This window comes from Globicephala melas, chromosome 14, assembly GCF_963455315.2.
Source record: "Globicephala melas chromosome 14, mGloMel1.2, whole genome shotgun sequence".
Taxonomy (NCBI): domain Eukaryota; kingdom Metazoa; phylum Chordata; class Mammalia; order Artiodactyla; family Delphinidae; genus Globicephala; species Globicephala melas.
This window is the reverse complement of record NC_083327.1, coordinates 55,625,404-55,648,350: the sequence shown is the minus strand read 5'-3', so window position 1 is coordinate 55,648,350 and position 22,947 is coordinate 55,625,404. Positions and strand designations below refer to the sequence as shown.

General features: G+C 35.3%; 1 protein-coding gene across 1 annotated transcript in view; it reads right to left on the bottom strand.

The window, feature by feature from the left end:
• Positions 1-5,014, bottom strand: part of LAMA2 (laminin subunit alpha 2) — a 606,143-nt gene extending 601,129 nt beyond the window's left edge. Inside the window, exon 1 of the mRNA XM_060283517.2 lies at positions 4,931-5,014. The gene's annotated coding sequence lies outside the window, so the exon portion shown is untranslated. The remainder of the gene's footprint in view (positions 1-4,930) is intronic.
• Between the last annotated feature and the right edge of the window lie 17,933 nt (positions 5,015-22,947).

Genomic DNA, 22,947 nt, shown 5'->3' with positions numbered 1-22,947 from the left:
GTGTGCATTTGATACATCCTTTGGACTCTACAACTTAGACAGCTAGCTGCCCCACAAATCTTGTTATGCATAGGCTAGGATGAAGTTAGTTTTCCCTATTCTGAACCCCACTAGACCTCTATTCCTCCTCTTCCATTGTTGCCCACAACTGTAGTTCCATAATTCTAAAACAGATTATGAAAGAAGATATGAGACCTCATATAAAGTTTAAGTGAATTTCTTTTTATATTTCACTGCTAAATATATTTGGATTAAAAGAAAGAACAATGATTCCGTCTCAGAGGTCCACATTGAAAAGTCTAGCACATTAGTCACTGTCAATGAATAAGCAGTATTTATTAAATGTATGAATAGAAAAATAGTGGCAATGATCTGCTTAGATAAATGGGCATGGAGAAAATACTGGGATGTGAAATCTACCAAAAAGTAAACTTTTTTGAGTAGTAGCTATTACAATATAATTGTAAGGTGGCAAAATTCCAAATACTACTTCAGAAATTCTTCTTATTTAAATAAATCCATCCCACAAAAAAACAAATTCATGTTTTTCTTACAGAAGTCATATCTGGGTAGAACTCTTGGGATATCTATTTGAGCTGTTAAATAATTATATCTGAAGAAGGTGAAGAGTGCAGTTATTACAGTGAGGTGACAGTTATCCCATCTCTCAGGAGCTACGGTAACTGAAGTGTACTAAGAAAGAATCGGCAGAGCAGGCACAGTTCTTTCATAATCCCTAGCAACTCTTGATACAGATTCAGTTCATCACTCTGCATGAAATCTTAGAAGAAAAATATTTTAGGAATAAGATATATCAGCAATTGGCATACATTGATATATCAGATTTTTGAAATATAATATATAATGTATGTCATTTTAAAAAATTCTAACACATCCATAATATAATAGTCGATGTTGAATATGTTCTTATTCTTAGCCATACATTTATCTATTATTAATAATTTTTACCAAACTAGTAGGCCAGTAGGTAGTGAACAAGCCAACAAGTTACATGTGTAGCAAAAGAAAATATCAAAAAAAAAAAAAATCAATTCCAGCTTTACTGCCACAATAAATCCCCTGAAAAGTTCTCTGGTAATTTATAAAGTGTTCTCACATTTTATAGCACGGGATGTTTTAGAACTGTGCAATTTATGGTGATGTGGAAGTTCCATATTAAATTTTTAAGTATTCTTGCCAAACATGAGTGAGGATCGTCTCAAACATGTTTTTATTTTAAATCCCAGAAGACATTTAAAAACACATTTATATTCACTTAATACTTTCTTGACATTTTTTAAGAATTCAGAAGTTCAAATACAAGTATGCATTCTGAAAACAATAGAATGTAATACTAGAATCTTGGACTTGAAAAAGGACTGGAGACTTGATGAGTCTTAACTTCCTCTCTGTAGAGGCATTCAGTCCTAAATCATCTCTGACAACCTGAACATCTGATCACTGCATGGACATTTCCAGAAGCTGGGCGCTCCAGCACAACCCAGATATTTCTGAAGAGCTCAGAATAGGGAAGGGAGAGGAGAGGGAAGAGGTTTCCTCCCATTTTATTTAACTCAAACATTCCTCTTTGTCACACTGTTCTATGGATCCAAGTTCAGGCTTTAGAAAGAATATTTTAGTCTCTCTTCCAAATAACAACCCTTCTAAAAATTCGAAGATATATCTTACGATTTCCTAAGTCTTTCTTTCTCCAAATTAACAGTCTTTACTTGGAATAATTCTCCTCTGAAAATCTTTTCAGACTTCTAACCATTCTACTCTCCCTTCTCTGAATTTACATCCATTTGTCAGTGAAGCACCCAAATGTATATTAAACAAACAAACCTACCCGCTTCTGAGTTTTTTATAAAAGTGAGTTAATTTTTCTGTCACCATATCATACTATATGTTCATATTGAACTTGCTGCAATTCAGACTGCCTTTCTCATCCTTTGTACTCATTCCTGTACATATAAAGGAGAAAACAAATTTCCAGAAGACAGCAAAATGAAATTAACATCTGGATACAAATAATAAAACCAACTCCATGTAGGTTCTATTCATGGACCAGGCTATAGAGACATTTATAGATTCCTGAATCTGATATTCACCCGCTTAGCTACCTGAATCAATTTTGGACCACCTGCAGTTGTCATATGCTTGGATTTTATTTTCCATCAAGCCATTACCAAGACAAATGAACATAAGGAAACCTCTGTCACAGCCCTAAAAACTTCTTTCTGAATTGACCGTGATCCACCATGCAACAGTCTTTGGAAACTGTTTTCAATCACTGGCAGTTTACCTACTATTACATTTCCATTTCCACATATTATTTACACAGATGTGAGGAAAAGATTTTTTCTGCTGCCTTGCTGAAATACAGAACTATTTTGACTACATCGTTTTCCTATTTTGTCAATCTTCAATTTAGTTAAGGAATTTCCTTGGAATATCTTTCTTGCTGAGTCAATGCTATTCATACTACAATACAGTATGTTCTAGAAACTACACAAGATTTCAAATATTTTTTTTTAATTCTGATTAAGTTTCTAACTTAGTTACAACATCTGAAAAAGTCTGCTTCGTGTCAACATTCTTAGTAAACTGGCACCATACTATAAGGGAAAACAGAACTCATTCTAAACAATTAATTTTTGGTCAGGAAGGTCAGTGCTAGTGTAACTGAAAAGAGAAAATTGATGACAGCCAAGAAAACACCTCTTCAATCAAACTCATATTCAATGATCTTCACTGAGAGCTTGCTTTAACAGAACGGCATTGAAAAGGAAACACGGCCTCAAAAATTAAATGGAAAGAAACTTTGGTACTATAAAAAGGGAACTTTACCATAAAGTTCCTTGTAAAGTTCCCTTTAGCATAAGGTAATACTAGAAGCGCTCTTAGTTGTTAAAAATTAAGTTATTATCATTTGCATGAACTTAAGAGACAGCTACTCCAAGCCCCAGGTTTTAAATTTGTCCAACAATAATAAATAATGGCTGGAGCTGAAATAATCTCACGTATATAAGGCATTTTAAAATTATAAAGCACTATACAAATTTAAGGCATTATGAAATATATTTTATGTAGACTTTTAATATTAACAGGTTTTAACCATTTATCCAGTCTCTAAACATATTGCAAATAATCTATAAAATACACAATAATTGATGTTAGAATGCAGAATATAGCAGTGTATAGTAGACTCTGTGCTATAGTTATTTTGCATAGAATTCCTTATTGTGTGTAATGTTCAAGTTATCTCTCAACAGAATGGCAGTATAAATTCTCCCTTCTGAATTCACTTCATCTTGTGCCTGGACCACAGAAGTCAGAGTTAATTTTACCTCAAATAAACCTGGGGAGGGGGGATGGGAAGGGAGAGAAAAATAAGAGAAAAGGGGAATGGGGAACACTCTATGGAAAACTGTCAGGAACCCACTTGATCCCTACTCGGCATGCTTTGAGCTTCTGCCCACTCCAAGTGAACAGAGGATTGGTGATCTTGGTCTCTTCACTCCCAGCTGCCTAACAGTATTAAAGTATTATGTATTGTTAAAACATATCACATAATTAAGTAAAGTTAATATTTAAAAGTAGTATTTTTAAAAACCAGCTGCCAAAGATATTCTCAAACTCACTCTCATAAATTCTATTAATTAAGCCACATTGACCCCATTTTACTTCTCAAAGAAGGAAAAGCAAAAATAGAAGAAAAAAGTTTATAGTGAACTTAAGGTCATTTTCATTCTAGGAATTTTAATCAAGAGGTTATTATTATAGCAAGGAGCTTAGAGTGCTTTTTCTACTCCTTTTAAAATAAAATAGTAATGTTAGACATGCCAGACTACAAGCAGAAAACCTATCAGAACTGTTAGACGTAGCTTTATCCCAGTTAACTAAAAGAGGGATAAGTATATTTCAAAATTTTGGCAGATTCGGCCTCATCAAAACTGTCAAAAGCACTAATCTCCAGATTTTGTACTCTTGGGGTAAATATTTTGATATTTGAAACCAAACCTTAAATATTTCTTAATTTTTTAAATTTGATACATGTTTTCTAACTTACAGAAAAGATTTCTGAAATTTTGTATTATAAATTATTTTTTAAACGCTGCACATATGCTTCTTTTAAAATTCATGATCATAAAGTAACCCTTCAAAGCCTCCCAAGAGTTCCAGAAATGATATGCATATAAACATTAAGGCGCTCTGAGGAGTATAATTTGAGTTACATTAAGTGCAGCTGTTTTCCGAAGTCCCGTGAAGGGTATATCTGGTCACGGTGGTCTTAATTAAAATACAAATGACATAGAGGTCTCATCTGTATTTAAGCAAGCGGAGACATTTCACTATAATAAAATAGGATACCTAAAATAGGATGTGGGTAAAGAAAAGGTGAGGCTGGAAGCAACACTGCCATGAAAGAAAAAATCCACATACTTAACGCCTTTACAAACCCCGTTCAAAGAGTTGGAAACAAAGTCCTTAAAAAAAAGATGTAACAGCTGCCCTCGCTTAAGTTCCAAGACGTACCACAGATTGGGAAAGCTCTCTATGTAGGGATGGAATCTAATTGGGAGAAACTTTTAAAAAACATTTAATTGGTTAAAAGTTTGCCTCTTGGAGAGATTTCGGAAATCAATTTGCAACATGTATAGTGATAGCAAGTCCTCTTAGAAACGAATGAAAGATGAAAAGCGTTTCGTGTTCTTTTGGGGGAGGTAGGCAGTTCCCCCTACACCGTGAACTCAGGGAGTTGAAAGTGAACTTGCAACAAACTTAGCCTTTCTTGCCCCAAAGCGCACTCCTCAAGGGCAAAAAGCAAGAAAGCGGTTCCTCGCCTGCAACTATGAGAAGAAGGGACCCGTGAGGGGCCGCGGGCCCTGGCAAAGGGTGTCAGCTGGAGCCCGTGCCTCGACTGTACCTCTTTGCTGATGCGCCGGTGGCTGCCGCCGCTGCTGCTGCTGCTGCGGACGCTGCGCCTGGCCGCCCCCGAGGCCTCCGCTGAGCAGCAGGACCAAGAAGACCCCGGCGGCTCCAGGCATTGCGGCGGCCCCGAGCAGATCCACTTCTTAGGAGCCGGAGTCGCTGCCGCCCGCTCCCCCGGTCAGAGCTTGTGAGCCGAATGAGCCGCAGCTGCTGGGTAAGGGAAGGAGACAACCCCCGCCGGCCTCGACTCGTCCGGCGCCGGAGCGTGGGGGTAGAAAAAGGACACTCCCCCTCCCGCCCCCTTCCCGGGCCCTCGCCCCACGGACGTCCCGGCCCAGGCCCTTAAAGGGTCCTCCGTGAAAAAGGCCTTTCCTACGGCGGTCCTTCCCTCTGAGAAGGGATTGGCTTGATCTGTTAGCTGAACTTCCTTTAAGTTAAAGAAAGTAATTGATATGAGAGCAGTTTGTGATCTTTAAAATGCCTCCACATGGAAGGCATTACTTGTGGGAAATCTGCACAGCTAGGGTCTATACCGAAGCTCAGTAGATGCACCTCCTGAGAAAGGCCTGGCACAGCTGTGTGCGAGCACTGTGGATCCAGGTGATCCACGTTGGTGGTAAGACTATCCAAAGGCCCCGTTGACTGCGAAGTTACCAGGAGGCAGAAGGTGGTCCCCGGGATGCTGCAATTAGGCCAGGAGACTTACTGCTTGGTAGACTGCTGGCAAGGCAGCAAAGGGAGGACAAAATAAAACAAGCCCCCTTCATCCACTGCAATGTTTATGACCAATATAAAGGTAAAAATTAAGGTTTTCCGTTCAGTCAGGAAACATTTATTTAAAGAGGATAAAAGGTCTTTTCATTTGTTTCCCTTCAGACTCAAAATTTCATGTTTCCAGTCCCCATTCCTTCCCTTTAACTCAACAGAATTTCTGCAAGTTTTTCTAACACCCCATGTTCAGATGACAGTTCCTCACTAGTTTTTTGTTTCTTTGTGTGTTTGTTTTTTTATGGTCTGTGGTTCTCATAAGGTTTGGAACAGCTCCTTACTGGGGTTTTATGAGAGTTGCAGGATGTCTTTTGGTGTACTCAGCGACTAGGGGTACTACTGGCATCAGTATACAGTGAGGTCAGAGAGCTAGTTGTCCCACAATGGGTAGAACAGTCCCACACCATAAATTGTCCCCCATGCAGGTCTGAAAGGGCTGCTGCACATTCATGTAGGTAAAAACCCTTGCATTATATTTGAAGCCCAATGTAAGTCTGTTTTGCACTCAAGCAAAATTTTTTACACAGCTTTTATTTTCCTGGATGCATCTATTATGTAAATTGAGGAAAGAATATGTCTGTGTTTTTTAACCTTATCAAGATTTGTTTAACCATTTCAGAAAATCAAATAACTGATAACAGTTCTGCTCATGGTATTGACTACAGGACAATAACAATACCCCACCTGTCACATTGACGGTGACTCTGGGAATAGGTTCACACTACTGTTTCATTTTGCCTGCTAAGGTAGTTTTACCCAAGCATTTACACATTGAAATACATATTGTTTTATATAGGTAACTTTTTTCCCCTTTATTTTATACTTGATTTTACATTGATTTTTTTAAATATTATATTGAAGTTAGGTGATATTATCTATGGATTTCCTTTCACTAAAATAAAGGAGGTATTGTTCCTAATAGGATTGATTGAGACCCATTGGCCAAATGGTACTGAAGTGAATGAATATCCCTCAATGTTACCCATCTTTCCGAGTTTTATTAATATTAGTACTAAGAAACTTTAAAATCAATTTTTCTTTATTGTAGAAGCAAAATGGAAAACGGCCCACACCTTGAGAATAAGACTGTGATCTCTGCTGTCAACTTTACTTGTTTGATTCAACACAGGGAAAAAAATACAAAATTATTTAACCAAAATTAAGATACAAAAACAGTACTATTAGAGCTATAATTTTTTTCAAATAAACCTAATTGCGATACAATTTACACAAAATAAATGCATCCATTTGATATGTTTAAAAATGTAAACAACCGTTTGACAACTACTCAATTAATATAGCCTATTTCTATAATTCCCCCAAAGTTTTCTTTTCTGCCCTTTTGCAATAATTTCCCCAACCAGCATCCCTAGAAACAGGCAACCACTGATCTGATTTCTGTCACTATAGATTATTTTAGCTCTTCACAAATTTTATGTAAGTGGGATAATAAAATAATAATCTTTTGTGTCTGTTTTTTTCACTCAGTACAGTGTTCTGCAGGTATAGCCGTGTTGTTACTTTATGTCAGTAGTGTGTTCCTTTTCATTGCTGAATAGTATTCTATTGTATGGATATATCAAAATTTGTTTATACATTTACCTGTTGAAGTGCATTTGGACTGTTCCAGTTTTGAGCTATTAAATATAAAGCTGCTATGAATATTTGGATACAGTGTTTGTGTGGACATATGCTTATATTCCTCAATTCCTGAGAGTGATATTATCGGGAGTTTTGGTAGGTATATAATTGAAATTATGAAACTGTTTTACAGTATGACTGTATCATTTTAAATTCCTCCAGTAGTATATGAGAGTTCCAGATTATCTGCATTTTTGCCAACACCAATAATTAAAATTATTTAATTTTAGTGACTAGTATCTCACTGGCCTTGTCATGTGCATTTCTCTGGTAATGCTGAAAATGTTTTCAGGGCTTACTGGGCATTCCTATGACTTTATTTTGTGAAATGTCTATTCAGATCTTTTGTTCATTTTTCTAATTGTTTAATTTGCCATACTATTATTAAGTGATAAGATTTAAATATAAATTCAAGAGGAAAGTCCTTTGTCAAATATACTTAATGTAGTGCATATTGTTCTCAGTATGTGGCTTGACTTTTCAATTTCTCGACTACTGTTGAAGGAGGTCATCGGGAGGACGTGACAGCCAGTTGGGCCGGGCAATTGGAGGCTCCTCTCCCCCTTCCCTCTCCTTGGAAAGTGCATTAATGCTGCCTGCCTTCCCTCCACTAGAAGCTGCCTCTAGGACACACCCTTGAAACAGTAATGTGTTGTTGAGATCATCTGGACGGTAGATGTGACTGAAGCCAGCTAAGGCCTCCATATAAACGTTGCGGGCTGGTATGGAGATCTATGCATCTTGCAGCTGCACAAGACAAGCCTCCCTTGCTTGTTAAATCTGCTTGTTAAACCTGCCACCTACAAATCCTCAGTGGTTTGCCTCTTCCATCTCCTCTTGCCCTCCATGCACTGGGGCCAGTTTGTGAGGCTACAACTGCTTTAGCAGAAGTAGTTAATTGTAAATTCCATTTATTAAGCCTTTTCATTTATGCTTAATAGTTTTTGTGTCCCATTTCAGAAATCTTTGCTTTCTCTATTTTTCCCTAGAAATTTTATAGTCTTGGGTTTATGATTTATTAGTGTTTGCTATGAAGTAAATGCCTTAGGTAAGGGCTTTTTTTTTTTAATGCAGATATCCATTCATTTTAGTACTGTTTGTTGAGAGAATTATTATTTTCCCGTCTGATTACCTTGGCCCTTTTTTTAGAAGTCAATTGATCAAATGTGGGTCTAATTTTAGACTCTCTTTTCATATATCCAAATATATATATATGATAGTTTATGCCAATATCATAGTCTTTATTAGTGTAGCTTTATAGAAACCTCGAAGTTAAGTAATGTAAATCCTACAATTTTGTTTTACAAACAAAACTCTTTTGTCTATTCTAGGTCCTTTGCATTTCCATACAATTATTAAAGTCAGCTTGTCAATTTCCATCCCCAAAAAATAGTGTCATAGGGAGTTTGATGGCAGTTGGGTGGAATCTATAGCTAAATTTGGAAGGAAATTGACATTTTAGTAATACTGTGCCTTCCAATCCATGAATATAGCATGTTTCCATTTATTCACATCTTCAGTATTATAAGCAGTGCTTTTTAGTTTTCAATTTATGTCTTCAACATACTTCCTAAAATTCACCTCTAAATATTCATGTTTTTGGATGCTATCATAAGCAGTATTTTTAAATTTAATTTCATACTAATGGTAATACAAGTGATTTTGGTTATATACATTGGATCCAGCAAAATTGTTAAAATAACTTCAAGAAGCTTATACGTAGATGCCTTAGAATACCCCATGTACAGGATCTCCAAAATAAAAGCAATTTTCCTTCTTCCTTTTCAATCTGTAGGTCTTTTATATGTTTTCCTTGCCATATTGCCCTGGATGTGACCTCCAGTAAAAAGTTGAATAACGTGTTGAGAGTGTGTTTTTTGCCTTATTTCTGATCAGAGGGGAAAGCAGTCATTCATTCACCATTATGGTGATGGTTATTGGTTTTCAGTAGGTGCTTGTTATGAAATTGAAGGAAATTCCACTCTTCTACTGAAAGTTTTTGTGACAAAACAGTATTAAATTTGGGCAATGGTTTTCTGCATCTATTTAAATACACATATTTTTCTCTATTTGGTGAATTACAGTAACTGATTTTCAATGTTAATCAAACTCACAGTCCTGGCATAAACCCCAATTTGTCATGAGAGATTATCCCTATTATATATATGTTGCTGGTTTCGATTTACTTGTATTTGATTAAGTATTTTTATGTCTGTGTTCATGAGGGTTATTAGTCTATAGTAATTTTTCTTGTAATATTTATATCTGGTTTTGGTGTCAGAGTAATGCTGGCCTTATGTAATTAGTTGGAATATCATCCTTCCTGAAAGAGTTTGTATAGAATTTATACAATTTCTTCCCTAAGTGTTTTATAGAACATACTAGTGAAACCATCTGAGTCCACACTTCTTTTTTTTTTTGTTACAAATTCTATGTTTTATGTAGGTATAGAATGATTCAAATTTTCTGTTTTATCTTGAATCAGTTTTGATAATTTGTATCTTTTAAGTAATGTATCTATTTGGCTAAGTTGTCAAATTTATTGGCATAAATTATCTTAATATTTCTTTATTATCTTTTTAATGTCTATGGCATCTTTAGTAAATGACACCTTTTTCCCGATATTGGTAATTTGCGCCTCTATTTTTTTTTAAATAAATTTATTTATTTATTTATTTTTGGCTGCATTGAGTCTTCACTGCTGCACGTGGGCTTTCTCTAGTTGTGGCAAGTGGGAGCTGCTCTTTGTTGCGGTGCGTGGGCTTATTTTGGTGGCTTCTCTTGTTGCGGAGCATGGGTTCTAGGCGGGTGGGCTTTAGTAATTGTGGCATGTGGGCTCAGTAGTTGTGGCTTGCAGGCTCTAGAGTGCAGGCTCAGTAGTTGTGACGCATGGGCTTAGTTGCTCCGCGGCATGTGGGATCTTTCCAGACCAGTGCTCAAGCCTGTGTCCCCTGCATCAGCAGGCGGATTCTTAACCACTGAGCCACCAGGGAAGTTCCTCCTCTATTTTTTTTATATCAGCCTTTTTTCATAGAGGCTTGTCAATTTTATTCATTCTTTCAAAGAATCAACTTTTGGTTTCAGTGATTTTTTTTTATTGCTTGTCAATTTTCTGTTTCATTCGTTTTCCCTTGTATCTTTAAATTTTCCTTCCTTCTATTTATTTTAGGTTTACTTCACTCTTCTTTTGAGCTTCTTATGGTGGAAACTTAGATCACTAATTATAGACCTTTCTTCTTATATAACTTATATCACTATTATAACTTTATATTAATATTTATTAAAAGACTCTTAAAGCCCTGAATTTTTCTCTAAGTAGAGCCTTAGCTACAAATAACAAATTTGGAATTTAAAATTTTTTTAATTCAATTCAAAATATTTTTTTAAATTTCTTTTGTGATTTCTTCTTTGACATGTGTGTTATTTCGAAGTGTGTTGTTGCTATGGTCTCAATGTTTGTATCTCCCCAAGATTTATATGTTGAAATTCTAATGCCTAATATGATGGTATTAGGAGGTGAGGCCCTTGGAATGTGATCAGGTCATGAGGATTGAGCCTCATGAATAGGATTGGTACCCTTATGAAATAGACTTGAGAGCTCCCTTGCCCCCCTTTCACCATGTGAGGACGCAACAAAAAGACCTGGAAGCAGGTCCTCACCAGACACCAAATGTGCTGACACCTTGATCTTGTACTTCTCAGTCTCCAAAACTGTGAGAAATAAATGTCTGTTCTTTATAAGCTACCCAGTCTATGATATTTTGTTATAGCAGCTGAAATGGATTAAGACAGTTGTTAATATCCAATTTTTGGAGGTCTTTCTAGATATTTTATTGTCATTAATTTCTAGTTTCAGTCTGTTATTGTCAGAGATTATATTTAAATACTTTTAAATATATTGAGACTTGTTCTTAATTCTAGCACATTGTCTATCTTAATGAATGTTCCATATTCAATTGAAAACAATGGCATTCTGCTGTTCTGGGGTGGAAAGTTCTATAACGGTTAATTAGGTCAAACTGGTTGATAGTGGGTTTTTTTATACTTATTCATTTGCTTTTTGGTCTATCAATTACTAAGAGATAAATATTGAAATCTCCCACTGTAATTATTGATATTTCTATTTTACCTTTCCAGTCTTACGTTATCTATTGCTTCATAACAAATTATGCCCACATTTGGAAGCTTAACATAATAAACATTTATTATCCCAAAGTTACTATGGATCAGGAATTCAGAACCATTTATTTGGTGGTTTTCTTCACTTGGGTGAAGAGAGGAAGGAGGAATCTACAATGCTATTTATGACCTAGTCGCAGAAATCACATACCATCTCTTTTGTCAAATTTTATTCATTAGAAGCAGGATAAGTATAGATCACACTCAAGGAATGGGGAATTAGCCTACACCTTTTGAAGAAAGAGTATCAAAAAATTTGTGGGTATGTTTTAAAACAACCACAATCCTGTAAGATTTTGCTTTCTGTAATAAGAAGCTCAGTGTATACACACTAGTATTGTTATGCCTTCCTCAAAATTTAATCTGTTATCACTATGAAATCTCTCTTTATCTCTATTAATATTTTTCATCCAAAATCCATTTTCTTATTACTCATATATCTACTCCATATTTCTGTTTTCTTTTTTTTCTACTCCATATTTCTGATAATTAATGTTTGCTTGGCATATTTTTTCCATCCTTTACTTTTCAATCTGAATCTTCATATATACAGAGTGTCTCTTACAGCCAATATATAATTGAATCTTGTTTTTTCATCTAGACTGATAACTACTGCCTTCTTATTGGAGTGTTTAGACCTACACTGTCTAATGCAGTAACCACTAACCACATATGGCTGTTTAAATTTAAACTTAAATAAATTAAAATAAAATAAATTAAAAATTCCGATCTTCACTCACCCTAGCCATAGTTCAAATGTTCACAAGCCACATGTGGACAATATAGGCTATATGTGGACAAGGAACATTTCTTTTACAACTGAAAGTTCTATCATGCAGTTCTTGTTTAGACACTTTACACTTAATATAATTATTGATATGATTGGGTTAAATATACCAGTTTTTATGTTTTCTATTTCCTCCATCTATTCTTTATTCTTTTTCTCTTTTTCTGCTTTCTTTTTGAATAATTATTTTTAGTATTCTATTTATATCTGCACTATTGTACTATTGTGTATATATGTGATATATACACATATATGTCTAGTACATATATACATTGATATAATAACACTATTATACATCATAATATACATTATTATAAATAATGGTCTACATATATGTACATATATTGTGTGTATATATAAATGGCATGCAATATACAACTTTTAGATGTTTCATTACATTCTAGATTGCATAATTTCTGATGACAAGTCTGTAATTATTCTTCTGTTTCTCTTTATTCAGGCTGATTTTAAGATTATTATATAATCCTTGGTTTGGTAAATTTTTTTATTATGTACCTTGATATGGATTTCTTTGATGTTTATACTGCTTAGGGATCATTGAGCTTCTTGGAACTGTGAGCTTAGAGTTTTCATAAAATTTAGGAAAATTTAAGTAATTTCTTCTATAATCTCTTATGTCCTTTCCCACCCCCACCCCTGTCTGCCTCTGCTTCTGAGATCAGTTCTCATTCTGTTCATTTTTTTTTAATTCTTTTTTCTCTTTGTGCTTCAGTTTGGTTACTTTCTATTGCTGTATCTATGTGTCTTTGTTTAGGCTGCTATAACAAATTATCATAGACTTGGTGGCTTATAAACAACAGAAATTTATTTCTCAGAGTTCTGGAGGCTAGGAAGTCCAAGATCAAGAGGCTGGCAGATTCAGTGTATGGTGACAGTTTATTTCCTGGTTCATAGACCACATGGCAGATGGGTAAGGGAGCTCTCTGGGGTCTCTCTTATAAGAGCACTAATCTCATTCATGAGGTCTCTACCCTCATGACCTAATCACCTCCCAAAGGCACCACCTCCAAATACCATCGCATTAGAGATTAGGTTTTATCACATGATTTTTGAAAGGACATAAACATTCAGTCTATAGCACTGTTACCTTTTCTTCTTCAGCATCTAATCTGCTTTCAAGCCCATTTACAGTACATTTTTTCTGTTTTATATTGCATTTTTTTAAGTAAACAAATTGTTAGTTTTAATTTTATGCTTCCCTTTTCTATTCTTCTTGTGTTCAAATTTAACTTTTAACTTTTTGAAAATATTTACAGTGGATGTTTTGAAGTTCTTATCTGCTTATTCAAACATCTCTGTTATTTCTGATTCTGTTTCTATCAACGTATTTTTTAACGTATTTTTTTTTTACCATGGATCATATATTTCTGCTTCTTTGTGTGTCTAGTAATTATTGACTGACTGTTAAAGTGATGAAGTATTATAAATTCTATGTTGTTGAGTATCTGGACTTTGATTTCTTCCTTTGAAGAATAATGTTTTTTTGTTTTGTGGATTAAACGCTTCTTGGCCTTTTGGCTAAGATTAAGTGTTTTGTGGATCAGCATGATCCTTTCAGTGTTAGTTTTTAAGATTTTTTTTTAGGGTATAAATACGGTAGCCTTCACTTTAGGTCTAGTTTAGCTCTCCTATTAATGCATCACTCCTCTAAGGTCAGTACAGGATTATAGAATTGTTAAGTAATATCTCTTCATTGTGGCTGGCTGGAAATGACATGTCTTCCAGTCTTGTATGTCCAACTACAACTCCCCTGTAATTCTTTGCATAGTTTCATAGAGTTTCAACTTTTGCTGGAGAAACTTGACATTCAGTCAGAAATACAAGGGGACCCGCAAATAGATTCATGGAGCTTTATCCCTCAAACTCACTCTTCTCCAGTACTCTGCTTTGCGAATTTAAGTTGCCTCCCCAAACTCTGATCTCTAGCTCTGCAATTCAGTGGGACTGCTATAGTTCATAAACTGTCTCCAGCAGAAAGTTGGTTCAATCACTGGCACTATCTAGTGTGTTTCTTTTTTCTCAAGACACAGATTTGCACTGCCTATTATCTAGTGTCTTAAAAGAGCATGTTTATATTTTCCCCAGTTGTTCACATTTTTCCCTAGTTGTTTATATATAGAAAATTCAGTAGCTATTAGTCCCTCATGGCTAGGAGTAAATGTCTCGAAGTTACACTCTTTAAATAAATTTTTTTAAAAAGACTAGATACAAATAATGATAATTCATCCTAATGATTTAAGAAATGTAATGAGCAGAACAATTTTGATGATCATAGCCTGAGACTATTTTATTACTCTTCATATTAATAATATGACCTTTGAAATGGCTCACAGTGTTTAAATTTTTTTTCAAATTATACTTAACAGCTCCTCACAATCTGTACTTTAAGAAAACATGAGAAGATCAAGAACAGGAAAAATAATTGTGGTTAACCTAATTAACATTTCTTACAAATCTGTAAAATTATGTCAGACTATTTGTTGAATTTATCCATATTAAATAATGGGGAAGTCATAGCACTACTTATTAATAAGCTGAACACTTATTTACCAAAATATATTCTCTAAGTAACTAATCACAAAATATCAGATTGGCAATAAATGTGGGAACATTTTACCCTACAAAGTAGTATTGAAGGTCAGGAAATTAAAGAGTTGATTTACAAAGTAGGAATTTTTTTTTCAAAAAGAGTGTTTTATCTATATACAGTTGACCCTTGGATAATACAAGTTTGAACTGTGTGGGTCCGATTATGCATGGATTCTTTTTTTAATAGTAAATATGTACTACATGATCCACGGCTGGTTGAATCTGAGGATGCAGAACTGCAGATACAGAGGAACCATATATGTAAAGGAACCATGAATATGGAGGTTCAATTATAGGTTATACATGGATTTTCGACTGAATAGAGAGTTGACACCCCTAACCCCCACATTGTTCAAGGGCCAACTGTAATTTAAAAGACTAACTTAAAAAGAAAAATGTATAAGTAAAAACAGCATAGATCTGAAAGGAACAAAGTATAATTCAAGATAAAATTGTTAAAATACTCTGCAAACAAAAAAACATAGAAATACTATTTTATATTTTACTTCAAAGGAATTGATTAAATCATACCATTAAATTGTATGGAAATAAATTTAGTAGTAAAAAAATCCCCTATATATTATAGGACAAATATGATATAGAAAACTATTAAAAATGAATTATATGGCCAATACACAATTTTAATGTCAAATATGTATGATTTTTAAATTATTTTTATTTAAAGAGGACGAGATATTAAAATGTAAATTTTTAGTGATTGCCACACAGAAACATATAATCTGCAGAAGAGATAATGGCATAAGACAAATCAACCCCACAGGCTAATCACAAAATACAATTATTTTATGTGTAATTTCTATAGCTCTATCTAGAAAAAGATAGTGTTTAAATGTTAAGATTCTAAAATATAGAAAAAAGCTAACAATTGAAATTTTAAAATAGAAAAATAAAGGAAATGTATGGAAAAGAGAAAAAATAAAACTTAATCTATGAAAAAAATTAAGTCAAAAACATCTGTGAAGAAAGGATAAGGGTGGGATAGGGAGGGTGGGAGGGAGACGCAAGAGGGAGGAGATATGGGGATATATGTATATATATAGCTGATTCACTTTGTCATACAGCAGAAACTAACACACCATTGCAAAGCAATTATACTCCAATAAAGATGTTAAAAAAAAGGATAAAATCTATACAAATTCATGAGCTTTTTTAAATTCCAAAACTATAGAGAATCATGTTTTTTAAATGCATAATTTAAGACCAAATATGAATTTTAAGATTTTGACCTAGTACTACTGTACATTCAATTCTACTTAAAACCTCATTTAAAGTACATTAAAAGTACTTCTAATTTTAGTTTTTTGAGAAACCGCCATACTGTTTTTCACAGTGGCTGGACCAATCTACATTCCCACCAACAGTGTACAAGAGTTCCCTTTTCTCCACATCCTCGCCAACATTTGTAATTTGTGGTCTTTTTGTTGATAGCCATTCTGACAGGAGTGAAGTCACATCTCATTGTGGTTTTCATTTGCATCTCCCTGATGATTAGTGATGTTGAGCATATTTTCATGTGCCTGTTTGTCTTCTGTATTTCCTCTTTGGAAAAAATGTCAGTTCTTCTGTTTATTCTTTTAATCAGGTTTGTTGTTTTTTTGTGTTTTTTTGATGTTGAGTTGTATGAGCTGTTATATATGTTGGATATTAATCCCTTATTGGTCATGGCATTTGCAAATATTTTCTCCCATTCAGTAGGTTGTCTTTTTGTTTTGTTGATGGTTTCCTTTGCTGTGCAAAAGCTTTTAAGTTTAATGAAGTCCCGTTTATTTTTGTTTTTATTTCTGTTATTCTAGGAGATGGATCCAAAAATATATTGCTGTGATTTATATCAAAGAGTGTTCTGCCTATGTTTTCCTCTGGGAGTTTTATGGTATCCAGTCTTACATTTAGGTCTTTAATCCATTTTGAGTTTATTTTTGTATACGGTGCTCTAATGTTCTAATTTCATTCTTTTACATGTAGTTATCCAGTTTTCCCAGCACCACTTGTTGAAGAGACTGTCATTTCTCCATTGTATATTCTTGCCTCCTTTATTGTAGATTAATTGACCATAAGTGCATGGGTTTATTTCTGGGCTTTCTATCCTGTTCCATTGATCTAATTCTATTTTCATGCCAGCACCATACTGTTTTGATTATTGTTGCATTGTAGTATAGTCTGAAGTCAGAGAGCATGATTCCTCCAGCTATGTTCTTCTTTCTCAAGATTGTTTTGGCTATTCGGGGCCTTATTTCCATATAAATTTTAAATTACTTTTTTCTAGTTCTGTGAAAAATGCCATTGGTATTTTCACAGGGATTGCATTGAATCTGCATATTGCCTTGGGTCGTATGGTCATTTTAATAATACTTATTCTTCCAATCCAAGAACATGGTATATCTTTCCATCTGTTTGTGTTGTCTTCAATTTCTTTCATCAGTGTCTTATACTTTTCAGAGTACAAGTCTTTTGCCTCCTTAGGTAGGTTTATTCCTGGGTTTTTATTCTTTTTGATGAAATGATAAATGGGATTGTTTCCTTCATTTCTCTACCATATGACCCAGTAATCCCACCACTGGGTATATATCCCCAAAAAAACAAAAACACTAATTCAAAAAGATACATACACCCCAATGTTCATAGCATCATTATTTACAATTGCCAAGATATGGAAGCAACCTAAGTGTCCATCAAGAGAAGAATGGATAAAGAAGATGCAGTGTGTGTGTGTGTATATATATATGTATATATATATATAAAAAATACTACTCAGCCATAAAAAAGAAAAAAAATTTGCCATTTGCAGCAACATGGATGGACTTGGAGGGCATTATGCTACGTGAAATATGTCGTACAGAGAAAGACAAATACTGTATAATATCACTTACACGTGGAATCTAAAAAATACAATAAACTAGTGAATATAACAAAAAATGAAGCATACTCACAGATAAAGAGAACAAAATCGTGGTTCCCAGTTTGGGGTGGGGAGAAGGGGAAGTGGGAGGCACAAACTACTGGATATAAAATAGGCTACAAGCAGCTGCACAGCACAGGGAGATCAGCTCCATGCTTTGTGACCACCTAGAGGGATGGGATAGGGAGGGTGGGAAGGAGACGCAAGAGGGAGGGGATATGGGAATATATATATAGATATAGCTGATTCATTTTGTTATACAGCAGAAACTAACACAACATTGTAAAGCAATTATACTCGAACAGAGATGTTAAAAAAAAAAATAGGCTACAAGGACGTATTGTAAAACACAAAGGATAATAGCCAACATTTTCTAATAACTGTAAATGGAAAGTAACCTTTAAAAATTGTATAAAAATTTTTAAAAATTTTAAAAGATATACCAAACTCCAAAAAAAATACTGCTGTTTTCCTGTTAAAAAAATAGACTAGAAGTAATTTTACCACTTTTTATAGGCTGTGGAAATTGATGTCTATCTTGTACTTATGAAGATAAAGAAAGTTTTTAAACTGGGAAGTAACATGATCAGATCTCTGTTTTTGATAAACAATTCTATCAGTGTGGAGGGTTGATTAGAAGAGATGAGTAAGGAAAGTGGAATCAAATGACGACCCTAATAGAAAGCAATGTGTTCTTCATTCATTCATTCTTGTAACAAATCTTTATAAAGTGCCTCCTATGAGCTAGAAACTAGACATTGTGCCTACTACAGAAAACAAGATAGACAAGGCCCTACTATCATAGCACTTACATTCCAATGAAGAAACAAATAATTAGTAAAAAGTTTTAAATGTCATTACAATTTGTTATAACACTATGAAGGAAATAAACAGGGTGATATAACTGTAACTGTAAAGTGAAGACTCTTTAAAGAGGGTGTCAGGAGAGCCTCTCTGAGGATGTGACACTTAAGCTGAGACTTAACAGAGCACAGGACTCTGATGAATGCAGGGTCAGTAGGGAGAAGAGAAAATATTTTGGAGATGTTTGAGCAAGTGCATTAACAAGACGTGCTAACCAACCGGATATGGGGATTTAAGGATCATTCTAAAGTTTCAGGTTGGAGCAACTGGCTGTCTGGCAGTGTTAATACTGAGATAGGAAATACAGGAAGACTGCCAGGTGTGAGTTAGAAATGTTGAGGTAACTACCATTGGAGATATCCAGTTGGTTATTTTTAGTTCTTCTATCACATTTCACAGTCATCCCATGAACAGACCACACATTCAAGGGAATAGATTTCTCTATGAAGTCGAGGAGTGGGTGTGAAGGGAATAATTAGAAGACATAGCTAGTCTAGAAACAAATGTAAGGGTACAAAATAATTTAGAATAAACATTTGCACTAAATGTTCTACTAGAAAACAAACTCTGAAGGAAACATATTTCTGCTAATGTTTTATTGGGAAGTACAATCCCAGGGAAGCATGAACACTGGGAAAATGGAGTAGAGCAGGGGATGAGATAGAACAAAATAAGGCAGAGTGTTATGGACCAGGACACAGCTTTATGCAAACTGATGGCTGGGTCATGCGAGACATTGTCAGGGAGATCACACAAAGCCACTCTGCCTTTAAAAAGAGGAAGAAGAAAGAATTTATCCACTCACTCCCATCCCCCTTCAGTCAAAGTTCATCTTTCAGGAATTAGCCCCTCAGACTTCCAAGCAGCACATGTGTGGTGCTTAGTGAAACGGAGAGCTGCTGCCCATGTCTTGAAAACCAGTGGCAACATGGAACATAGAAACAGGAAGCAAGACGGGTTATACCCAGACTTTAAAGGGGGAACAGGAGAGGCAGGCACAGGGGCAGCGCCAGTCTAAAGCAAAAGCAGCTGCCGTAGCAGCAATCTGGCTCCAGGCCTGTGGGACACAGCAAGCTGCTACTCTTAAGTAGAAAGCAAGGCAAAGTGCCCAAGTCAGGGGTTGAGTATAGACTGAAGCCAATGCACAGTGGAAGACGGTGAGGGACAGAGGAAGGGGTAGACAAAGTGGTAAGCGACAGGTAGGTGGTGATGGGGCCAGATCATTTTAGCCTTTTTAAGGACATTGGTTTCACTCTGAGTGAAAAGGGCAGCTATTGCTATATTGCTTTTCAAAAAGATGTCTCTGGTTGTTTTGTTGAAAGTAGCCTGTCATGAGCAGGTGTATGCATAAGACGATGACTTAGCTGGCTACTGCAGAAATCCAGAACTTGTGAAGGTGGCTTGAACCAGAGGAGTAGCTGGGGTGGAGAGAAGTGACAGATTTTGGACATATTTTAAAGGTACAGCCCACAGGATTTCCTTGCTTCACACTTTTCACAACATCAAATTTCCAGTGGATTAAGAAGCTAGCTTTTAAAACTGTTAAAAATAAAATCATAAAAGCATTAGAAGGAAATACAGTCAAAGGGAAGACAACATTCTAAAATTCAAAATTTATAAATAGTATCAACATTAAAATAAATAAAATGAACAGATAAACAACAGACAAGTAGAAAATATGTGTAATGTATAAGAGATTAGAGTTTAGTACCTAGAATATATAAAATACCTTTATAAGTTCAACAAGAAAAAGGCAAATTGAAAAGTGGGCAAAGAATATATGGAGGATTTTCACAGAAAGTAAAACGTGAATAGCAATACACAAACAAAAAAGCACTCATCCTTGTTAGTAGGAAAACACAGCTTAAAACAGTTGTCAACCATTAGGTTGGCAAAAATAAGTCAAAACTTTCAAAGGTCGGACAAAACATGATAATGGGGTGCTCATATACTGTCCAGGGAAGTGAAATAAATTGATCACAAAATTTAAAGGTCAATTTTACCTAGTGCTGGTGAAAATAATAGGAAAGTAGACTTCCTCATACTCTGTGGTCAGAAATTCTTATTATGCTTTTGAGGAACAATTTGACAGAATCCACACATTTGAAACATACATTGCCTTTGACCCAATTATTCCTCTTGCAGAAACATATATTTCATAAACACAGTCTGTTTTTACCTCAGCCCATGTTTCTCTAATTTGAATTACTCATACTTGATTCATAAGTAAGGGAGTAGATGCAAAAAACACAGATGCTATGTAGATTTATACATTATATTTTCCAGGCAAAGGAATCAGAGAAAGCAAAAGTAAAAATACAACCTTAAGCAGAAAAGGAAAAAGCCCAGAGCTGGGCTGATGATACAGTAGAATCAGGACTCCATTTGGCTTTTTTTTTTTTTTTGCGGTACGCGGGCCTCTCACTGTTGTGGCCTCTCCCGTTGCGGAGCACAGGCCCCGGACACGCAGGCTCAGCAGCCATGGCCCATGGGCCCAGCCGCTCCGCGGCATGTGGGATCTTCCCGGACCGGGGCACGAACCCGTGTCCCCTGCATCGGCAGGCGGACTCCCAACCACTGCGCCACCAGGGAAGCCCCATTTGGCTTTATTTTTAAAAATTAAACATCAGTGCCTGAGCCCAGGCCTCTCCCATGATTGCTCACCCTCAGCCTTATGTCGCTTTCATCTTTAAGGGCAATTTGTATTGCCACCTTCATGGCATCCACCCAGTTTACGGCTACACTTAATCTGTACACCTTCAGCATCACCAGCCCTACTCTTATCAGCATTTTAAGTTAGTAATTTTGTACATTTTTAGTATCCACTGTGACAGCCCCTCCGGCACACAATGCTCTCTTGCCCTGACTGTCCATATGATCTTCCTAAGTATCAATTTGGTTTTGTGGTGCTCTAGTTTCAAATGTGCATAGGTATTGAGTAGTCTGCCACAACTCTATTTCATGTTCTGGTATTTTAATTGCACTATTTTGAAGAACATGAGGTTTTTAGGAGCTCATACATAGCTGTAGGAAGAAAGCCTATACTTGCACAAGTGAGCAACTAAATATGGGTATACGGATGATCACTGCAGGAGTGACTGCAATGGTACATAATTGGAAACCTAAAGTCTATTCATTGAGAACTGGTTAGATAAATTACGATGTCTTTTCTATAGAATTCCATGCATTTATCAAAACAAGGCATGGAAATTTTACCAAGATATATTGTTTAAAAAGTCTCTAAGCAATATGTATTTTTACATTAAAATCAGGAATAGAAAAGTATCTACTTGTACCAAATTGTTCTCAGGGTTACATATAAGGATGCAAGTGTTATTAATGGAGAATTTTCAAGTTTTAGTAAATATGTTTCTGTATGATTTAAAGCTTTTTAAAACAATATGCATATATTCACAGATCATCTTTGTAGTGATCGTAAATAACCTACTTTAAATTCAAACACTAAAAATCTATAAGAAAATGTTCAGCTCTTAGGAGAGACGAGGATAGAAATGAAAACAGATTAAAAAAGACAAATAACCTTTATTAGTAAATTTCATATGTTTATTTTCTCAAAAATTATAAATAAAATGAAAATATAAACACAAACATGAAAAATACACACAAAAGATATAACTGATATAAGTCAATATCTTCATTAACTTAGGAGCACATCAAAAAATATGTGTTTTTCTGAAAATATAGATGCCCTTCTCCACCCCCAGAAATTCCAATTCAATCTGGCAAAGAGGAAGGAAAGCTGGATAAAATAACATGGTATTGTAAAGTTGTTAATCCGTAGATGTAAGTAAAGTGTAGGAGTGGTTAAAAGAGGGATAGATGGTCAGGGTTTGAAGAACAGCAATTTTTTTCCTTGTCTGAATTCAGAATCAATTAAAAGTTAAACGAAGAAGTCAGGCAGAGGAGTAATGGAAAATCAGTATAACATGATAGTACTGTTGGAGAATGTAGCTTAAATGTGTGGCCACAGGTCCTTAAGCCCCAACCCCAAAGTTAGTCAGATACTTATCCACCTACTGACAGTCAACTTTGGGGACCTACAAACACTCCCATGGAGCCCACCCAGATAAAACTGTGATATGGGGCTGAGAACCTGAGCAGGCAGGTAAACACCAAAAGCAGAAAGCCTAGGCTTCACATACCCAATTCCCACTCCATAGTTATCAACCAGATAGTTCTGTCCTCCTCCCATGGAGAAGATAGAGTGAGGAGACTGAGAGGCAGG